Source organism: Telopea speciosissima, chromosome 1 (genome assembly GCF_018873765.1).
Source record: "Telopea speciosissima isolate NSW1024214 ecotype Mountain lineage chromosome 1, Tspe_v1, whole genome shotgun sequence".
NCBI classification, from domain to species: Eukaryota; Viridiplantae; Streptophyta; class Magnoliopsida; order Proteales; family Proteaceae; genus Telopea; species Telopea speciosissima.
The window spans coordinates 65,535,208-65,557,870 of NC_057916.1; positions in this window are offsets into that span (position 1 = coordinate 65,535,208).

The following is a 22,663-nucleotide window of genomic DNA, read 5'->3' on the forward strand; positions in this document are numbered from 1 at the left end:
TTTCTCAGCTTGACCCACCCATTCATCTCCGTTTCCCAGCTTGGCCAGCCCATGCATCTCCATTTTCCCCCCTCATGATTCGGGCCAATCAGCGCTAGCCCGACTCGACTCTGAGGGCGGGTCAAGGTTGGATTTTTTTGGCCCTAAATCTGGGTCAGGTCGGGCCTAGGCCCAATTAGGGAGACTCAGGGTTGAGCTAGAGTTTTAAAAGGCCCGGCCCAACCCGACCTTATTGCAGTCCTACTTATGAGTAGGAATGTAAATGGATATCTGAAAATCTGAATCCGATCTGCATCCAGATCCATTTAGGGACATCCGTATTTGTTTAGAGATATCTGGAAAAAAATTTTGAATACTCCGATAAAAATCCGTCCAAAAAAAAAAATGAATAGTTAATAATAAAAAATTAAGTAAACAATAATCTTAAGGGTTTTGTAAGATTCAACATGTTCTAGAATATGAGGAAAAGATAATCATGATCTAAGAGATATGGATTGGGAGTGAATTGTATCCGTTAGGGGGAGGAAGGTCCAGGTGTAGAAGACAGAGATGTAATGGATGGTCGAAAATCTGAATTTGATTCGAATCTATTTAGAGGTATCCGTATTCGGTCAGGGAATATCCGGATCCAATCACATCCAATCTGTATCTGATCCGAATCCGATCCAATCCGTATTTGTCCATAGTTTGACTGTGAGGAGTGAGGACAGACTACCATTGCCTATTGCCACTCATTCATGTATATGATTCAGTTGGTGATCATGGGTTTAGGTATTGGTTTACTTCGTTGGGGGGATGACTCCTAACCATAGAGTAAACTATTCTCCTAAAACATTTATCATAAATAATCCAAACCCCTAGAAAACCCATATATATCACTTTCACACCTTTAGTGCAAATTGAAATTTCAAGAAGCCCTTGACAGACCAACAAAGTCAAGTTTACAGCGAACTCAAAACCTAATTAGGCCATACCAAACCAACATCATTAAAGGGAGTGCCATACCAAATCAGCATCATTAAGGAGAGATTGTGATGGATCACCTTAAAACAGGGTTATAGGAATCGGTATCACATCAGCCCATATGGCCGATTCACATCGGTATTAATCGGCTTTGATATTGATACCTGGTCGATACTACATCGGTGGTAAGATACGGACAAAGGATAAAATGGTAAAACGTATCAGTATCGATATCTTTGAGGGCAAAAAGCCAAAAAAAACATCTGATAGGCCAATAAGGTCCGATACATATCGATATCAATACTGATTTTGAAACTGATTGATACCTGAGCTGATCCGATAAACTAAATCCATACCATGTTATTTGTGGTTCTATAAACTTTTTTCTTCATGATGGGTCTCCTGAAAGGTGGTTACGTTTGGGAAAAAAATGGGTAACCAACTTTTCTTGGCTTTCTTATGAACTAGAATTTAGCTAGGGAACCTAATTACATAACAGTGTACACGCATAAAAGGGAAAGGGTGTTCTTGGAAAAGAAGGAGAGAAGGTGAGACTTTAATAACAAAACTACAAAAGGTCAATCAGTTCTTGGCTCCTTACAATAAGGGTGTTAAAATGGAATCGGAACCAACAGTTTATGATCGAATCAAATCGCATCGCAGAAAAAATGATCCGATTTTGATTTTGTAGATTTTTTTTTCGATTTGATTTTGATTTGCACCACAAAACCATGATTCTAAACCGAATAAGAAACCGGAAAAATCGAATAGAAACTAATACCTCTTTCAAGTTTAATAGCTCATGCATCAATTGGATTAATTAATAACATAATAATTAATTTAATAAACATAATTATTGTATCATACGTGAAACATAAAATAAGTAAAATATCATGGGTTAACTATATATTATATTTGTTTAACAAACCCCTACTTTCTAATAGAAGAAATAGTTTGTTTATCATGTGAGAGCGGAGAAGAAAAAAAATGGAAAAACAAAGAATAGGAAATGAATAGAAGGATGGGTAAAAATGGGATTTATTTATTTATTTATTTATTATATAGGCATGAGAAATATAATGAGTGAGGGAGATCGGGAGAGAATGGGGAAACACGGGAATATAAAAGGCCTTGAAAATCCGAGGGTGTCTTTATTATTGTTTCTCAAAACTGACATTACACAAACCGCATGTACGAATAGAAATCGATAAAACCGGACCGTATACAAAACAATTTTGAATTTGACTAATTCTTATCCGGTTCGATTTTGATTTCACCTTATTAAAATGTAAACCGTACCACAACCGAACCGAATAACCAGAACCGCACCGATTGACACCCTTACCTTACACTCTTAATAGAGCAAAGGATGCTACCAAAATACAGATATACCCTCCATCTTGTTTGCCGGCGTTCATTTTGCATTAGATTAGTTGATTTTAACCTATTGACCCTCTCATTCCATAATATTACTTTTGTACCACGGTATATATATTAATTAATTGAGATAAAAAACACCACCCGGTCATGCCAGACACGCCATCCATGCACTCTGATACAAGAACGTGCGAAATAACCGCCACACCCCTAATCATTTATGAGGTTTTAGGGGGTGTGGTAGTCATTTCGTGTGCCCCTGTGTCAACGCACAAGGCGACGTGTATTGCACGACCGAGTGGTATTCTATATCCCTAATTAACTTTAATTAATTATATTATATTATACTCTGTATAAATCTTATAAATTGTCATCAATTAATGTCATTAATATTAACAAAAATGCTATGCTTTACACAAGTACTCACAGGCTCACTATTTTTATTTTTATTTTTGTTGGTAAACACAGGCCCACTACTATTAAAATGGAGAAAAGAAAGTGAGCCATCAATGCCCAACCTAAGTGAGCTGAAGCTGTAATTTGTGGCCACCTTGAAAACTTCGTTGTTCTGTTCCTAGCCACCAAATGACCACACCTCTCTCTCTCTCTCTCTCTCTCTCTCTCTCATAAAAACAGATTGAAGATGACACATAAAAGATGGAAACCCATGAATGATGATCAAATAAGATGATTAAATGGTAAACTTGAATTTGGTTCAATTATTTGTATGGACACTCCTATAGAAAACAAAAATACTTCAGAAACAATAGTTGCATTCACTGAATGGAACATGTATTTATCTTGGATCTAAGCTTAATGATTGTGAAAGCTTATTTTACGGGTAATTTATGTTAGGGAAGTATACATGGCCTTATACACTTCAAGTCATCTCCATGATGACATGGGTATTTTGATGATAATAAATAAGACTATTCTTGGACTAATGCTTGTGTTCTAAGTGTTTTAGAGTTAAAGCATAGCACCAAGTGAGGGGGAGCGTATACAAATACAAAGAGCATACACAAGAAGAGATCTTTCGAGACTTGGAAGCAAATTCTTGGAAGACTAAAGATTTTGAGCATGAAGACTTTATATATATATTTTTTGTAATTTCCTTTTGAGTCACATTTTGATGTAATGCACACACACACGCATGCATCCATTTAGAATGACCTTAGGTGGTTATTTGACCCATTAAATATGTGACTAAATGGGTTTGAATTCCCCAAACCAAAGCCTAATAAAATTGGACTAATTTCCACTGAGTTTGCCCAATCCGGCATACCGGTTCTTGATCCGGCATATCGGATTAATGAGAAATCTGAGGAAAATAAGAATCAGTAGATTAGTTAAGCATGCTGGATAAGGATCCAGCATACTGGATCCTGATTGCCTGCAGTGTGCCCTGATCTGGCATATCGGATCACTGCTGGACTATTAAAAATTGACCGTTATTCCCTTATTGAAATAGGAAATTAGGTAATCCGGCATACCGGATTCCCATCCAACATGCTGGATTATATATGACTTGTGGAATCTGATTCTAATCTAGATTTCAAATTAATTCAAGCCTCTTAGCCTATAAATACCCACTTGTTCTTGGCTCTAAACAAGACATTGAATCATATTAAGAGCCTCCAAGAACAAGTCACTCCCAAGTGAGATTACAAACAATCAATTCAAGGAAGATCAATCTCACCTTGCTCCCTTCATTCTCATTAGCATTCAAGTTTCACTATTTGAAAGGTAGCACAGTTTTCACTAAGGTTTGAGGTAATTCTAGACCCCTTAATGTTTATTTTCACTTTGCATAAGTTGTCTGAGTCCTCTTGCTCAGAATCAAGAGAAGGTAGAGTCCTCTTGCTCATTAACTCAAGAGTAGCTTTTGAGTCTTCTTGCTCGTTTCTCAAGAGTAGTTGTATGAGTTATCTTACTCTTACTCAAGATTCTTATAGTGAAATTCTCTCTAAGTTGAGAGGAGTGGACGTAGGTACGTGTTGGTCAAACCACTATAAATCTTTTGTGTCTCTCTCTTGTTTATTGCTTGTCTTTATATTGGTAGCTTGGTGATTTATTTTTAATTTTCGCATAAGTTTTTAATTTTCCAACCTTCACCTATTCACCCCCCTCTAGGTGAATTCACAATTTACACATACCATCCCTAAGGTTTGACGAAAGGATGATTTTACCCCCCAGTTTTGGAAAATTTTGGGTGCCCCCTTGAGGTTTACAAACTGTAACAAATAAACCCATTCCGTCAGTTTATGACTAACATTGTTAAAATCAAAAGGTAAAGTGACAAAAATGCCCCTTCAAGAAAAAAAAAAAAAAAAAAAAACCTGCAACTTATCTTCCCCAAATCGATTGGGGAAGATGAGTTACAGGTATCCCCATTAGGGGTGTCAATAAAGCCCGCTCGGCCCGAACCCGCCCTGAGCCCGGCCCAAACCCGCCCCTGTTTTTTCAGTCCGAAGGGCTGGTCAGGGTTTAGAAATAGCTTGACCCTGGCAGGGTCGGGTCGGGATCGGGTTTAGGCCTCGGGTTGAGCCCGACCCTGAATTGTTTATAAGTATATATATATATACTTTTATATATACAATATATAGATATATAGATATTTATATATATTTTATTCTTCTTTATCCCAACAAAAAATAATAAAAAAACACTCAAAACCTTAAAGCGATTCACATTTCACTCACCCCATCTCTTTCCTTTCATGCGCCGTCTCCAAACCCCATCTCTTTCCCTCTGCAATGTCTGGTTTAGCCTCATCTATCGTTCTCGTTTGGACTTTGGAGGAGAAGGCTGACCAAAAGCTACATGCACAACGGCGAAAATCGGTGACCAAAGTTTTGGGAGGCAAGCAACAACCTGCGACCTTCCTCTCCTTCACTCATAGTGGCAATCCAGCAGCTTGCGTTGTACCTCTCCGCTCTCCCTCACTCCCAGCGGCACTTCTATCTCTTCCATAGCAGCAACGACAACCAGCTTTTGCAAGTGATTGACGGGTTGATTTCGCTCAGGTAATTTCAATGACGTTTTCTCTTTATATCTCGCCAATTTTTTCTCGTATTAAGAAAATATTAAAAAAAAAAAAAATCGAATCTGTAAGCCTAAGTGCCCAACTCTTCTTCCATAATTCCATTATATTAGCTCTTGGATCAAAGCATCTCTTGGAGCCTGTAACTCGACCCAGTGAGCCCAACTCTTCTTCCATTATATTAGATTAACAGAACAATCAAAAACCTAAAATGCCAAAGTGTCGCCATATGAAGACTCAAAGAGTCAAGTCTCATCATCCCCTACCTATTTCTGGTCGGTTTTATCGGATTTAGGTTTTAGGTGTCCCATTTTCTGTATCCATTACCGTACAAATAGATTTCCTTTCCATTCCCATTCTTTCTTCCATGGTTCCCTCCCTTCCCTTTCCGTACACTGCTCCTCTGTTTTTCCAATACTCTTCTTCATATCGTTCTTTATTTTGGATTATTGAATATTTTTTTGTGTGGCTTTTAGTAACCCAACCTTCGGGTTAGTGTGATGGTTACACAGTCATGAGATTGATGATGCTTCCCCTGTTTTTTGTCAGCTTAATGCGACACTAAATAATGATATGATGTAGTATGAATCCTGCTTTCAAGAGAGGTGGATTGGAGTGGGTCTTAACCTTGGGTATCTTCGGCATGAACTACTCAGCCTCTATACTCAAAATTTTTTATATTTGTATAAGATGTTATATTAGTTAAGGCTTTAATGATCTTAATTTGAGTATTGTGAGCTTATTGCCCTGTTTCTTTCTCTTACTTGGCTTTTTGATCGGTCATGGTGTTTGAATGTAACATGATTGGTGCCTTATCGAGATTGACCAAAGGACAATCTAACGAGATTCATTGAGTGCACTGTTTGTAAGCTGTTCATTTTTACTACTTCAAATTAAGTTGAAATATTTTACTTGCAATGCTGACAAATCCTAGAAAATTACAATCTGATCAACTTTGACATAGTAAAAATTATTACAGGCATAAGAAAAACCATTTCCAAAAATAAATAAAGTCAAGGTCAGGGTCAATCAAGGCCAACCCGACCCTATCAGGGTCTGGTCGGGCCGGGCCGGGTTAGGGAAAACCTTGGCAGGATCGGGTCAGGGTTGAGGTTTTCTTGGCCCTGCCAGGGTTGGGTCAGGGTTAGGGTCAGGGTTTAGGTAGGCCCGGCCCAACCCGACCCATTGACACCCCTAATCCCCATCGATTGCTCCATCCATGGCTTCTAATGGAACATCTCCGGTGAGCTTCCGGTGTTAATTTGGATTAACGAAACTAGGGTTTTCTTGGTTTTTAGCATATTTCCAATGATTCAAGGCAGATTCCAATCTAGATTTGATTCCTGGGTTGTAAACCTGATGAGATGCAACTGTTTTCGATCAAGGGAAGGGAAGGGAAGTTCTGTGGTCCTGTATCAAAGGCAACAATCCAAACAATGAAAGAAGAGAAGAGAAAAAAAGATATCACCGTCACCGTCACCGTCATCGCCATGAATCATAGTGGGGAGTTTCCAAAAGAAACGGCTGGTTTATGCGGTCTTTGCATTTATGTCTGAAGACAACAAAGATGGGTTCATTCGGTGAACGGTGACTTGATGAGAGCAAAATATGTATATATATATATTTCATATTTGTGGGTTTTCTAGGATTCTTATCAACTCTTTATCATAAATCTAAAAGAAGTCTTACTATCTTATCGAATCCAATTACATCTGTACCCTGCCCAGAAAACAGAGATTCCTCTTTTTTATTTGGTGGGTGGTTAAGATGATTAAATGGTAAACTTGATTTTGGTTCAATTATTTGTATGGACACTCCTATAAAAAACAAAAATACTTCAGAAACAATAGTTGCATTCAATGAATGGAACATGTATTTATCTTGGATCTAAGCTTAATGTGTAAGCTTATTTTATTTGGCTTTGTTTAGTCGTGAAGGGATTTGGAGTTTATCTTTCCAATTCATAGTATATTTTGTGACATCATGAAGTGTGAGCTATTTGATAATAAACTCTTCTAGTTTTTCATGCTTTGAAAAATGTATCAAACTTGATTATCTATTATGTATGGAATTGACTTACTTTTAGATGTTTGTTGTTGTGTTGCTGTGGCCCAAAACCTAGGGATGTAAATGGATAACAGAAAATCTGAACCCGATTCGTATCCGTATCTGTTTAGGGACATTCGTATTCATTTAGAGTTATCTGGGAAAAGAAACCAAATACTCCGATAAAAATCCATCCAGAAAAAAAATCCGAATACTTAATACTAAAAAATTAAGTAAATAATGATCTTGAGGGTTTTTTGAAGATTCAACAGGTTCCAGAATATGAGGAAAAGAAAATCATGACCTAAGAGATATGGATTGAGAGTGAATCGTATCCGCTAGGTGAAGGAAGGTCCGGTTTACACAAGGTAGAGATCTAAACGCATGGTCCAAAATATGAATTTGATCCGCATCCAAATCCATTTAGAAGTATCCGTATTCGGCTAGGGAATATCTGGATCCGATCACATCAGATCCGTATCCGAGCCGAATCCGATCTGCTTACATCCCTACCATAAACTGACTGAGATGACGTGGATCCGTTTTCCTGTAAGATCAAGAGTCACAAGAGCATAAGAGAGCACCAGAGGGAACTTGGGGGGGGGGGGGAGGGACTCTCCAATGCTTAAGTCAAATCCCAAGGCAATGATAAGAACTTGCAGAGTAATGGTAAAGTAAGAGTGAAAAGTGTTTGATCCTTTAATTGGGGGTTCGCCCATATATTTATAGTCTGACATTGGTGTTCTTGCTGGGCGGCGGTGCTCTGTATCCTTTGATGGCAAGTTCTCTTGTAAGAAAAATGAATCCCAGTAGGAGACTATCATGGTAGGAGATCTTCTTAGAGAGTCTTCCAAGGGAATTCCGACTGGAGTGGAGCTTCTTGAGCCTTTAAGAGGAAGGATCCTTATATGATATGGAATATAATGGATTTCGTGAATTACGTGGGATATTTGACAGTTGTACTCATGCCAAGTGGAGAATACTCATTGGTAGTCAGAATTTACCTGTCTCAAGTGTCATTAAGCTGTCCACTCTACACCTTTGATTTCAACTCTCTTCTTCTAATCATGCATCATCTTCCAAGGTCTATCAAGAAATGAATAGATCTACATATATTTTTCTTATTGTATGACCAAGGGTTTTACCTAATATAATTTTGAAAATTATATCATAGCGATTTTAGGATATTACCGTGGTTTTACCTTTGATGGTAAAAAAAGTGGATGTAAAGCACTATGCATGCTCTAGTTTATATGAACCTTCCATGAGCATATTCATTTTTCACTTTAATTAAAGACTTTATAGTTAATAATCATCATATAAATATATTTATTAATTATAATGATGTATTAATTGAAAATATTTACTATAATAAAAAATGATAAGAATTCTAAAAAAATTTGAAAAAAAGAAGAAGTTTGGCTAGGATGTTGGATAGAGAGAGAGGCTAAGATAGTGTAAATCATATTGTTTGTGCAGGTTGATATCATAGACCTTCGATTGAATTTTACCCTCACATGCCTAATGGACTTAAAGGTTTAAAGTATTGGTATCGGATAGCATATCAGAAAGCTGATTTCAAAATGTGCGCATATTGGATATGCATTGGGATAAGTATGGATATGCTGAAGAAAAAATTCAAGATATGCTTGGATATGTATGGATGCCTATAGGATACAAATAAACAATTGTTAGGCATAATAAGCTATAAATAAGCAATAAACATTTATATTTGATCACTAAAACAGGGCATATTCTGAAATCATAAAAAAAAAAAAAACCCCCTAATTTTCATGTATATTTGAAGTCCAAAAAGTAAAAAAATTAAATACATGCTACTTTCCATGTACTTTTAACAAGACCTTAATACACCTTAAAAATACTAGTTGGTATAAACAATATAGATCATAATATGAAACTAAAAAATAAAATCCGAAATTTCAAGTGTTTTTAACAAAAATTCTCAAAAATCTTGGAAGTTTCAAATGCATGATTCCTGTGTGAATATTATAATTTATTAAAGAAATTAAGCTCTATGATTCTATGTTCTTCTGAATTTTCAAAATTAAGAAACCTATTTCTAGGTATGAGAAGAATTTGAAAAATAAATACATAAATCCATAGGTTTTTTCCTTATAGTTTCATAGTGACAGTTGGGAAAAATGAGTAAGAACAACCAAAATTCCATCCAAAATGATAATTTTTTTTTAGTTTAATTAAGAATAATTTTATATTTAATTAGTGTAATAAAATATTCACCAGCTTAATTATTTGAATTGATTTGGTACGAATGTCTAACGATATGTGTTTATGCATACGTATTTGCATTGATAGAAGTGTTTTTAAGGCATAAATCACCTAATTAAAAATTTATAGTCTGTGGAATTTCCTTGAAGTTTATTACTAAAGGGTTTAAGGAACACCAGCTATAAGATACCTAACCAATATTTATCCATAAAAACTTATCAATGCAAGATCGAGCTTATTTGTTTGAAAGTGTTAATTCTAGATAATGAAGTCTATTCTACTATGGGACCACCCTTATGGATAGATAATTCCTTGATAGTTAGCACAACCTTGAACTTCTAAAAAATATTGAGGTTGATTTCTATAAGTGTAATCTTAGTTTTAAGGGGCGCTGTTCTCTGTGCCACAGCGCAAGCTGCACCCAGGCACATGGGGGTGGGTGCAATGACCATCCTGCCCCTGAATGGCAGGCCCATGTGCTTGGGCCTGCGGCACAGAGAACATTCTCCTTAGTTTTAATTACTTAACTAAACAGACAGTTGAGGGGTCAAATGTCAAACCAAATTATGAGACTATTTGATAAAGTGTCACAAATCATACTAGCAAGAATTCTAGAATGAACCCTTGTTTAACAATATTTCCTGGTCCATAATTTAGTAAATGAAAAGTGTATTATATGTAAACATATTACGTATAAATTGATTTTGACAATTAGAGGTTCTAACCTAAATTTTGGTATAGAATACAAAATATAAAAGGGAAAAAGTATAATACTTGGTCGCATGGCTCTTGGTCTTACATAAATAGTGCGCAAAAGTGTCGCCCTGCCTCCCATGAAATAAAAAATCACATCTATGTTGATGCCCTTGCTAGCCCTCTCGTTCGCCCCGACATTGGTAAAGGTACTATACGACCAGACAATGATCCCTTGCCCATATATATATAAATTAGATATAAGTACTATTGAGCGGATGTTGGGTACACCACTAGCTTTCTTGGAGCTAGCAGCTCAACCAATGGAAGGGGCTAGGATGAGAGGGTAGGGGAACTTTCCAAGGGGGAGGAGAGATGTAGACATAGAGCTGGACACAACGCTAGCATGCCCAACCTTTACCTGTAACCATGGAACAAAAACTCAATCGAAACCTGTTGAAACCACCGAGTTAACTCTGTTTTCTAGGTTTTCGAGACGAGTTGAAGTGGGATTTTATAAAATCCCTGGATTCGACCGGGTTTTATCTGGTTTCGACTATATTTCGGTGGTTTCGACACATATGCCCATCGAAACTAGGAAAAACTTGGCTCGAAACTAGAATAAACATGTATTTATGCTAAAACCTAGTCCAGAAACCAGGACAGACACTTAGTTATGCCTAATTTCATGTAAGTAAATGTTTTTGTATTTGTATTTCATTTACTTAAGATATTATTCATAAATAAGCAAATACCCCCTATTTTAATTCAATAAAAATAATTAAAAAATCAAATTCCAGAAGGAAAAAAAATCAACCCCCCAGTTCAAGAAAAAAAACTGGATTTTCGACGATAGGTGCAATTTTTAACTCTCTAATGCTGGGGTTTCTCTCAAATCTAAAAATTTCATAAATATTAATATGATAAAATATTGCTAAAAACCAAAAGTGGGGTAAAATATTCATTTGTTTTGATGTCTAAATTTTTTTTTTCTCATTCAGAGCGATTTTGATATTATTCGCGCACACCAAATTAAGTTTGACTGGTACATAACTCCTTCAATATAAATCAAATTCAAGCAATTTTGGACTTATTGGAAAGCTATCAAAACAAAGCTTTCTAACAAATCTAAGATTGCTTAAATCTCATTTATGTTGAATGAATTATGTTCTAGTCAAACCTTATTTGATACCATGTCCAAGAACAATATGCAGTATCAAACTTGGATCAAAACCACAAGTAATATTTTTAGTGTTCTCTATGTGAAACTAATGCATGGATTGAGTTTAAAATGTAAAAAATAGGCAGCACAACAAGAATCAAGGCAAAAAAACAACTTCTGGGTCTCGAAACCAAGGTTCTAGTTAGCTTGGAAAAAGTCCTAAGTTTCGACCGAGATATGATTGAAACCGAGACGAACTCGTTTTCTGGCTAATCGAAACCTAGTGGAAACCCGAGTTTCAGAACCTTGCCTGTACCTATTTATTGTTATAGTCTTAAGAAAATATGGCTTTTTTAAGGGTCCTTCTAGGTGTCACTATGCCTAGTGAAGAATAACGTTTCATTATTTGCCATTTGGCAATACATGGGCTCATTAATTAAATCCAAAAATAAGCAAGGAAAAAAATTGCTCAAACTCAAGTTCAAAGTTTTAGTAAAATTATCAAAAGGTCATCAAATGGAGATGACTATAAAATACAAAATGACATATTTTGTAACTTTAGCTACTTCCTCTACTCATTTTAAGCTTAAATTATACCAATGAGATGCTTCTCTGGTCTTCTATCACAAGGACTAATCCATGTACTGCCATGTGGCAAATAGTGAAACTTTATACTTCAGTGGGAATAGTTACAGGGAAAAAAATCATTTTATAATTTCTTGGTTTATTATTTATTTTTGAGTTGGATACTTTCAAGTACTCTATTACATAGTGGTATATTGCCAAAAAAATTACATTGTACGTGGCATGATTAGTCAAACCATGGTCTGAGTCATGGCCCAGCCAATTTGATATAAAAGTGGTTGCTCAGCTATTCACTTATGAAACATTATCGAATAATAACATCCACACTTCAAGAAGCAGCTATTTAGGGGTGTCAAAAAAGCCCGGCCAGCCGAGCCCATCCTAACCCACCCTGAGCCTGGACATGGCCAGGGCCCGGTTTTTCAACTTGCAGGATGGGCTTGGGCTTAATAGTTTCTTAGCCCTGATAGGCGGGCTGGGCTTGGGCCGAGTTTAAGACCCCTATGGTTGGGCTAGGATTTAGGGCAAGCCCAGCCCGTTGACACCACTAGCTATTGTTTATTAAGAAAGAACACTATCTACATTGTCTCCATTTAATTAAGGGTTTTTGTCAAATGGCCCCCCTGAAAATGCCCATTTTTCTAAATGCCCCCTTATAATTTTTCTAATTGTAAACTCCCCCTTACTTTAAACATATTATAGCATTTTGGTCCTGTCCATTAACTTAGGACATTAGACGTTAGTTTTAGGGACTGTAATGACAAAAATGCCCTTGTGATAAAAACCAACCAAAATTAAAAAGTAGGGTTTTTATCAAATGCCCCCCTAAAAATACTCATTTGTCCAAATGCCCCCTTACAATTTTTTTAATTCTAAATTCTTCTTTATTTTAAACAAATTGTAGCATTTTGGTCCTGTCTGTTAATTTAGGACGTTAAAAATTAGTTTTAGGGATTGTAATGATCAAAATACCCTTGTGACAGAGACCAACCAAAATTAAAAAGTAAAGCGACCAAATTGCCCTCATCTTCCCCAAATGGTGTAGGGTTTGAAACTGAAAATTGAAAAAACCCTAGATCTATCCAAAAACCATCATGTGCAATCTCAAAGAGATTATTGCTGGATATTTTATTACCGGAACTCTTATAGAGAAAGCTAACGCAACAACAGTACAAGAGAAAAGCCCCACAAACAAAAAATATGAAAGACCATAAACAAAGGTTCTCCTCAATCATTGAACAATCGAATAAAAAATCCGAACGAAAATTAGAATAAATTCCTTATAATCCAATTGATTCTTAGCTTTTAACATACCCGAACGCAAGTGAAACTGAATATTTTGAATTTCAATCCTCAGCAATGAAATGGGTTCGAAGTACTGGAGAAGGGATCTTCAGAGCACTGGGAAATTTTCTGGGGGAAAACGGGAAACTGAATGTTTCAAAGTTTGTAAGATAATCGAGAAACAGCAGCAGACAAAATTGGGGAAGATGGATTTTTATGCTCCATGATTTATTTATTTTCGATTTAAATTTTGTAGAGCCAAGGGCTCCTCACGATTTATTGAACTGGGGACCAATTTGAGAAATTTATAGTGACCCAGTTCAGCTTTCGTCCTACTGTAGAAGGGTTAGCTAGAAATTGTTTTTCTATCACTAAATTACTTAAATCATCCATTAATGGGTTATCCCTCTTGTGTGGTCTGCATCATGGGCTGATTTTGCTTTCTTAAAGATCTGTTACTGGGTTATCTTTTCCGTGGATTGCATTATGCTGCTGATGCATTTTGATTTCTTAATGGTCGTCAATCTTTTTCTTTTTACCCATTTCCATTCACACACAAACAGTGCTTGGTTGAGGTAGTAGTTGCAGCATCAATGGTGCTGGTAGTGTGTGTATTGAAAGAGATTGCTAGACTTATATAAAACGATTGAACGTCCACTGTTTTTCTTGATTTTACAACAAAAAGGAAAAGGAAAGAGGGTTGGTGAGGTTGAACTATTGAAGACGGGAAGTTCTAAAAATCCCAAATCAAAGAAACCCCACTCTACTGGAGTTGAGCATACCAGATCCCCTGGATCTTCACGTCGGTGGGAGTCTTTGCAAAAGATGGTTTTTTTTGGATAGATCTAGGGTGTTTTCAATTTTTAGTATCAAACCTTAAATCATTTGGGGAAGATAAGGGCAATTTGGTCATTTTAATTTTTAATTTTAATTGATTTTTATCATAAGGGTATTTTAGTCATTACAATCCCTAAAACTAACATCTATCATCCTAAGTTAACGGACAGGACCAAAATGCTACAATTTGTTTAAAATAAGGGGAAGTTTACAATTAAAAAAATTGTAATGGGGCATTTGGACAAATGGGCATTTTCAGGGGGGCATTTGACAAAAACCCTACTTTTTAATTTTGGTTGGTTTTTATCACAAGGGCATTTTGATCATTACAGTCCCTAAAACTAACGTCAAACATCCTAAGTTAACAGACAGGACCAAAATGCTACAATTTGTTTAAAATAAAGGGGAGTTTATAATTAAAAAAGTTGTAAGGGGGCATTTGGACAAAATGGGCATTTTCAGGGGGGCATTGACAAAAACCCTACTTTTTAATTTTGGTTGGTTTTTATCACAAGGGCATTTTGGTCATTATAGTCCCTAAAACTAACGTCAAACGTCCTAAGTTAACGGACAGGACCAAAATGCTACAATTTGTTTAAAATAACGGAAAGTTTATAATTAGAAAAATTGTAAGGGGGCATTTGGACAAATGGGCATTTTCAAGGGAGCATTTGACAAAAATCCTTTAATTAATACAAAATGTTGTCTATTTGTTAATGCAAAATGAATCAAAATGTTAGTGAAAGTAGCAAGTTAGAGTCTTGATGATATGATAGAGAATTCCTACGATAGTCTCCGAAATCTTCAAAAGTTGTGGAACCAAATGCCGTGGTCAGGGGACTTTTGGAATAGGTAGAAGATCAAGCATCCCTTCATTCAAGCATCAAATCTGCCTAATCTTCATATTTAGTTTCACGGCATGGTTAAGATCCTTCGACAAACTTTAATCATCGGTTCCAAAAAATGACCTTTGTCCAAATGACATGTAACGATCAAAATAATATGTCCTTCTAACGAAATGCAAGACATCCACTCCACTTTGTCAAGGACCGAGTTAGAAGTTCCTGCACAGATCAAGATAGGATAATGTAACCTAGGTAATGACTTAAGCATATCAGAGATAGAAATATCAAGATTAACCTGAATAGATACATCACTGCGAATAATAGGGGATGAGGGTGGATTTTAAGATCAATCAGCCATCGAGAAACATTTTTTGAAGATGCAAGTCAAGTCAAGTTTAACAACCTCATGAGTTAACTTGTTTCAATGATGCCAAATGAAGTAACTAAGTAATTATAAAACAGAACACACCTAACCAACATATTAGGTATTAGGCACCTCTAGACCAAGTAGGTTTATTATGTCAAACATAACCAATCTAATGGACCAATGCAATCATTTTTTTTTTTTTCAATTTCTTTTGCAAAATCTCTGGTTTAATCATTGGGCCAACTTATAGCTTAGAACAATATTAAGGAGTCTAGTTCCTACATGTCATAGTAGGATTCTTTTCTACATCATTTTCAATGTTGACAATTATCACTTGGCACAACAAATGGGGTTCAAATTTCGTAAGCAAATACATCCTTAGTTTCACTCACGTGTCAAGTTTCAAATTCTTTCGGAGTTTGTCACATAATAAAACAAAGCTTTGAAAATCCAAGACTATGTGTCAGAATACCTTAAGCATACATGTACATACATACGACAAGATCAAACATATGACAGACTATTTTATTGATATAAGATCTAAAATTTAACATGTGACTAATCCAACTCACGGGCTTCGAAAAAATCACATCAATTGTATGTGATAGTAGTGTAAGAAAAAGTTCCTATCACGAGCATGTAGGAATTCTATTTTTTTCAAAAAAATAAAAAAATGCTCGATCAACATGTTTGCTGGGATCTGGTGAATCAATGTTGAGTATATTATAAGCCAAGGAAAAAAAAAAAAAAAAAAAACTTTATTCTGAGAGCTCCTCCATATATGTTTCTTCGGGGTCGGTACAATGACTTGGAGGAGGAAGGCACCACATGAATGGGTTTCACACTCTCACCCCATTCTAAGGACTGTACTTTAGTTCCTCTTCTAAATCTCATGCCTTTCAATTGATTTGTTGGTTCAATTGGCATAAGATCACAAATTGGTTCACCCTTGAACCAGACCCACTAGGGCTAATGTTAGCTAGCTTTGTCTGGGATCATCTGAGCTGGAGAGGTTGGACTAGTTGATATGTGTATTTGGAAGAAAGGAAAAGAAAGTTGCATTAGTTGACAAGTCAGTCCATGATGCCTGGTCTGATAGGTTCAACCACCTCATCAACTAGACTAACCAACCATCAATCAAACGGTTCCAATTCGATCTCGACCCAATTCAAATCTATATCAAGTGACCCTAGATCCAGGCCAGTATAGGATCTCATGCTCTTTGGACCGTTTCGAACTTACTGATTCTTGATAAATGACGATTGATTTTTCCAGTTCTGACTGAATCTGGTTTATGGGTTATCGATCCAATGGTTGAGCCGGTTGATTGTTGGTGTTTTAAAGTCTCAGAAGATCTCTTTCCTTTGAACTTACTTCTTTTGTGTTTTTGTGTTTTCAGTTCAAGTGTGTGTTTTCTAATAGTCCCACATTGGAAACTTGAGAAAGTTTAATGAGGTATTATATCTGACGTGGGTTCTAGATGGCAGTCTAACATCTCTCACTCTCATGTGGGGTTGTAAATGAACAGTCAAAATCCATGTTCGTATCCATTTTGCACTATCTGAATCCATTCGAATTGAAAACTAATTGGATGCGAATACCAAAAAACTATATTTACATGTAAATGGATAAAATTCCGATCCATATCATCAATTTTTGACACAAATCAAATGGGTAATGAGAGATTGTGATTTTAGAAAATGTCTCCCAATATAATAATAAAACCTATTAATTTCTCTAGTAGTAGATGAAGGACATTTCAATTAAAGCTCATTAGGTTAGAAAACATATTGCAAATATTAATTTTTGTTTTGCCCTTGCTTTTGCAGTGTTAGGACACTTACATCAGTGTCTGCAGACTATGAGGATTTAGGGGATTAAGATTTTAATACTATAATAAAGATTGTTTATCCATGTTGCTTAAGGAGTGAGGGAAGATGCTGTAGATGCCTGCCAATCATATCCTCTTTTTATTTATTTATTTATTTATTTTAAAGCGTATATAGATGAGACTTGGGAGGCAGATTATCATAGAGACATTTTTTTTTGGTAGATATAGAGATTTAGGCCTGATTTGATATGATTTCTATTTCAGATATTATTTGGTTTGATTTTTGTACCTTATTTCAGTGAAATAGCCGAGGAGTCGTTTCGGAATTTCTATTTCATTTGATTTCATTTTTGCTTTTTAATGAGCACATGAATAATTTGATGGGCAAAGTAGTAACTTCATATTAAAAATAAAACATCACCCTTCTTCATCCTAATGGTCTCACCACCATCACCCCGCCACCGCCACCATCACAACCACCCCCTTCCCCACCCTGCCCCTGCCACCACCACCTTTCCCAAAGAATTATAGAGAATCTATTTTCAGAAATTGAACTATCAAATGGATTTTTTTATTCTTGTACAATGACAAACTCGGCCTTATCCCAACTTAATGGGGTCAGCTATATGGATCCAAGCAAAACAAAGTAGGAGAAACAGAGAACTAGACAAGAACGAGTAATGAAGAGAAGGGGAAAAGAGGGATGGAAAGTGAGATGAGAAATGAAAAATGGAAAATGACACATAAAAAAAAAAAGAAAGAGTAAGAGAAAAGAGACACAATCTAGTAAGTCAGGAGAATCTCAACTAAATGGGATTTGTTACATGGATTCTTGCCCTCCAATAGGCTCTATACGAGGTCATATTTGGTACAAGACCTAAACTATGTATATCCTTCCTCACAACTTCTCATATGGTTATTTTAGATCTGCCATTCTCTCTTTTAGCTCCATCAATTAGGATTATATCACTCTTCCTTACTGGGGCGTCCCTAGGCCTCTATTGAACATGATCATACCACCTCAAACAATTCTCTCGGAGCTTGTCATTGATCAGGACACCTCCCAAGTCAGTTCTAAAACGCTCATTCCTTACTTTATCCTTCCTAGTTTTTCGCACATCCATTGCAACATCTTCATCTCTGCTACACATATCTTCTCAATATGACACTTCTTAACTGCCCAACATTCTGCCCCATACATTATAGTCAGTCGTACAAAAGTCCAATAGAACTTTCCTTTAAGCTTTGAAGGGGTACATCCGTCACACAGCACTCCGGACGTGCCTCTCCAATGCATCCATTCCACTTTAATTCTTTGTGAAACATCATCCTCTATGCCACCTTCTTTATTTATGATAGACCCCAGATGTCAAAAATAGTCACTTTGTAGTATCTCTCTTTCCCCAATTCGTACTATGACAATATCCATCATTATATGACTGAAATTACACATCATATACTCCGTCTTCGTTCTACTAATCTTAAAATCTCTTGTTTCCAAGGTTGATCTTCATAGCTCTAACTTAGCGGTAATCCCTGCTTTTGTCTCATTCACCAAAATGGTATCATGGACGAAGAGCATACACCACAGGATCTCATCTTGAATGCTCTTGATTAGGTCGTCCATTGTAAGTGCAAATAGATACATACTTAAGGCTGATCCCTGATGTAACTCAATCACAATTGAGAATTCCTTATCCTGACCTCCCATACATATCTTTAGTTACATCCACATATTTACATGATGCCCCTCTGTTCACTAGAACATGCCAGATTAGATCGCTAGGAACTCGATCATACGTTTTTTCTAGGTCAATAAAGACCATATGAAGATCCTTTTTGCTATCTCTATTTCTTCCCATGAGCCTCCTCAATAAGTAGATAGCTTCTGCCAAAACCAAATTATATTGATTCACCGATATATGAGTCTCTCTTCTCAACAACAAAAGAACCCTTATTTGTTAGGGTCATAATCCACCAAACTTTTTTCAAACATTAAAAAAAAAAAAGATTTTATCATCCACATTGATTAAAACATTAAAAATATGATTTATTTGATTTAAAAATGGATAATTCGATTCGGCTCAATAGTTTCAAAATTTCAATCATAAAAACGAAATCAAAATGAACCAAAAAGATTCTATATTTTGAAACCAAAGTTGAACTGATTTATTGTGATTCGATTCAATTTTCAACAGCCAGTTTTGATTTCTTAAATATTATTTGAGAACCATAAATATCAAAAATAAAAAATAAAAAGGGAAAATTACGTATCCCTCCCCTGTATTTTACCCTAATTACATGTTCCTCCCATTGATTTTCCCACCTTACATTTTGACCCTTTATGGGTGACAGTGTTAGGATGCTATTAATTAATGATTTGAAAAGACAATATTACCCCTGTTCTAAAACACCACACGTAGAATAACAATGATACCCTTTTCATCATCTTCAACCTTAAAACACCATTTCTTTCCTCCTCCACCGCCACCACTGCTGCCGCGGCCACCACCACTGCCGCCGCCACCATATCAGTTTCATTGAACTTCTTTTCAACAACACTACTAACATATTTTTCAACATTGAGGCAGATGTTTTGGTAGAAATTCTGCTTAAGTTGAGCAGAAGCTGAGTTTAGGCCGCCAGAATCGACATCGTCACTGGAACTGCTGCTGGCACTGGAACCATTTTCTCAGAAACCCGTTGGATGTAGTATTCACCGGCATATGCCCTAGGAAGGTTCTCATCACTTTGTCTCCGGAACACGGGTTGTTGCTCTTGGTTACCTATAACTGTAGTCTTTGCAGCTCCTAAATCTGCCTCTAAATCTCTGCGTGGGACAAAATCTTTTCCCCTCCTCCCAACATTCTTGAACCCCCAATTTCCATCTATAAATACCTTTTGCTCTCCTCCCTTAGAATCAATCAACTTTGAAGCTGTAAATAGAGAGGAAACAGGGAAAGGGAGAGGTAGAGAGATGGGGTTTTTTCAGTTTCTGCAACTTTTGGGATTAGCCATGGCAGCCATTCTCATGTTCATATGCTGGATTTCGCCCATCCAAGCATATAAAAGGCTTGAAAGAATGGTTTTGGAGGTCCAAAATCAAATTTCCCTTTGAGGAATATTGAAGATATGTGACAAAAGGATAAAGATTCTCCTTTTGAAACTGTAAATGAAACCCATAACATCCATTCAACTGTCTTACGGTACTTCGCTCGATGGAGAAAATTATATGGTAATTAGTTAAGCTTCATAGTCAATGGATGGATTATCTTTGTGTATATATTGCTAAGAGGAACAGAGTGAAGGAGAGGAGGCAAAAGGGTTTTGCGATAAAACCCATCTGTAGGTGGACTCGCTCAAATCATGGCTGGTTTCTTGAGTGGTTTGGAGAGTAGCATTTTTATTAAAAATGAAAAAAGTCTGATGGGTTTGTGAGTTTGTTTTTGCAGAGGGATCTCAGCTCTATGCTTGGTTTTCTTTTTGGGAAATTTATATATACCACACCTGAGGTTTGACGAAAGGATATTTTTGCCCCCCAGTTTTTTAAAATTCTATGTACCCCTGAGGTTTGCAAATGGTAACAAATGAACCCATTTCGTCCGTTCATAACTAACACTGATAAAAATTAGACTTGAACTGAGGAATTACCCTTACAAGAGAAAAAAAATAAATAAAAAAAAGACATGCAACTCATCTTCCCTAAATCATCTTCCCCAATTTGGGGAAGATGAGTTGCAGGCATCCCTTTCTCTCCTCCTTTCTCTCCTCCTTTCTCTCTCTCTCTCTCTCTCTCTTTCTTGTAATAACGAGAACTCCTAGCCAGAGATTTCAATGGCCTTCACCTCTGGCTTCTTCACTTCTTCCTTGAGCACAGTAACCGTGAGCACTCCATTATCCATGGCAGCCTTCACTTGATCAATCTTGGCATTCTCAGGAAACCTGAACTTGCGCAGGAACTATTATCCATGGCAGCCTTCACCTGATCTATTTCTTATTTGTATGTCTTCATGTGCACTGCCGCACCGAAATTGCGCAAAACAAAACCCCCTTTCATCACGCATCCGCCCTTCCCTTTTCCTCTATGGTCACTTCCGCTACCCACCGAAATCAAATTATTAAAGACACAGTAAACGCGAAGCAAATCAAAGTAGCAACGCAAGCAAAGCAAAAGCGAAGAAGAAGAAAAGCAAAAATCTATCTAAACACAGCCAAACAGTCCAACCTGTAACCTTTTAAGTCATCGCCTCCTCTCTACTCCAAGATCGGAGCTTTCAGTCCCCAGAAGACTAATTAGACGCATATTTGATTCATTCTGAGATGGGTTTTGCACCTACCTTCCCTCTCCCCTCACGACTGAAACCATCTCTCTGGGAACAAAAGGGTTCTCTCTTCATCTATGACAAAAAGCCCAGGAAGAACCGATCACTTGTTCCGGTAAAAATTCGTCTTGGGATTTCTCATTTGTTTCTCCTTGAAGTTTTAATTAATTTCTTGAGGGGTTTTACTTTGATCAGTTACGGCTTTTGGCAGCGATCTTCAGCATCACGCACGATGTTCTTAGGAGTAGATGAAAAGAAACACCAGGAAATCTTTCTAGAACTTATACGCTCACCACAGTGACATTACCTCTAAACTCACACTCGCTATCTTTCAATCGATCAACAATGCTCGTATCTCTCAATTCCATTTATGGTTATTGGGTATTTTTAGAATGATTTGATTAATTTCTTTGGGGAAAAAAAAGGGGATCTTCGCTAAAGACAAAAATCTGGTGCTTTGTTTTGCAGCTACAGGGTTGGTATAACAGGTTACAGAGGGACGAAGTGATTAATTTCCATTTGACTGATCTCCTTATTATAGAGAAAGGAGGTTTTTTTTTTTTTTTTTTTTGGGTTCTTTTTAGAAGGGCAATTCCGTCAGTTCAAGTCTTATTTTTAACAGTGTTAGTCATGAACTGACGGAATGGGCTTATTTGTTACCGTTTGCAAACCTCAGGGGATACGTAGAATTTTCCAAAACTGGGGGGTGAAAATATCTTTTCGTCAAACCTTAGGGGTGGTATGTGAAAATATCCTTTCTTTTTTTTGGATGGCCTACCTTTGGCTAACTTTGAAGATACAGAGAAATGGGTATCTTGATCACCGAAGGAAGTGGCAGTGAAGTCAGCGATGTAGTCGACAATGGGGCGGGATTGTAGAGGGGTAGGGGTGGGGGTGGGGGTGGGGGTGGGGGTGGGTGGGGTTACAAAAAGAAGAAGAAGAGAAGATGAATATCGTTTTTAATCAAAAGGGTAAGCGGGTCATCTCACAAGGACTCAGGGGCATTATAAAAAATCTAACTACGCCACATCAACACTTAACAGGTAGATGCCAACGGCAGA